Genomic DNA, 1,283 nt, shown 5'->3' with positions numbered 1-1,283 from the left:
TGTATAAAATACTTCAACACCAATGTAGAGACTTTAATATCATGGGGATATTGAAACCTCAATCAAAATTCAGTATAAAATAATCATAGAATGTGTATTGCTTGTCTAACCGAGATATACAAACTACGTAGTCACAGTTAAATTGGAATTTATACATATTATGTAGCTTTTGATATTAATGACATTATACTTAAAAATCAAGTCATTCAAGTAATTATTCTATAATTATTTTTCAAATTATAACTGAATCCACGAATACAACGTTGTAATCTGTAATCAAATTTTAAAGAATTATTTCGTTTCTAAATTTGAAACCTAACAACAATTTGAATTCGATAATTATAGGGATGGTTCCATAATCATAAGAATAGATTGTAACTGATTTATATCTATCATCATCTACAACAAAATATACGAAATACTAGTATAGTCAAAATACGAAAATATCATGGCATTACAATTTTATACTATAGTATAAATTTATTTCTAAATTTATTAGCTATTTCCAAATTGTATTATCCTAATTAAATCCTTAAATTATGACACTCTTCTAATGAAATAAAAGAAACATAAGCCGCCTGCAATCTCCATCTTCTCTTTATAAACTCTTCCAATGAAATGTCCCTCTTCTCTTTATAGAATCTTCCAATGAAATAAAAATACATAAGCCGCCTACAATATCCCTCTTCTCATCTTTTACTCACCATTCAAATCTTCTGGAGGAGTGTTTGTCGTTGCTCTCTATAGATTTCTTTCTTTCACTTACCTTTTTCTCTTTCCTCCTCCTCTTCTTCTATACGGTTTCATGAGGGAACAAAAATATTGACATTGGAATGAGATGCCATGAAAAAAATTACGTTAGTAAACAGTGTAACTCCAAATATGGAGTTGCATTGCTCAAAAACCCATCGGCTATAGCATTATCATTTTTGTTGCTGGAGTTTTGATTGGAAGAAGCTGTTTTTCAAATGAGTATTTATAGAGATTTGCTTTGTTTCTACTGACTCTAAGTATTTCTGTATTAATTAGGTAATATGAAAAGATGAGTCTCTTCGCTTCAACAAATGACCGTTCTTATTTCTATGTTAATTAGCATTGATAGTATAATGAAGATTGTAGACTGAAAACCGTCTACTCTCTTCTAGTGTTACAATATTTATAATAATAATTATAATAGCATTGATTGTAGAATGAAGATTGCAAAATTAAAACCGTTTGATTCCTTCTATTGGTAAATTTTTTTATGTTATTTTATTGTAATATTTATAAGAAAAGTTAGCATT

Source organism: Salvia splendens, chromosome 7 (genome assembly GCF_004379255.2).
Source record: "Salvia splendens isolate huo1 chromosome 7, SspV2, whole genome shotgun sequence".
NCBI lineage: Eukaryota > Viridiplantae > Streptophyta > Magnoliopsida > Lamiales > Lamiaceae > Salvia > Salvia splendens.
This window is presented reverse-complemented; position numbering follows the sequence as displayed.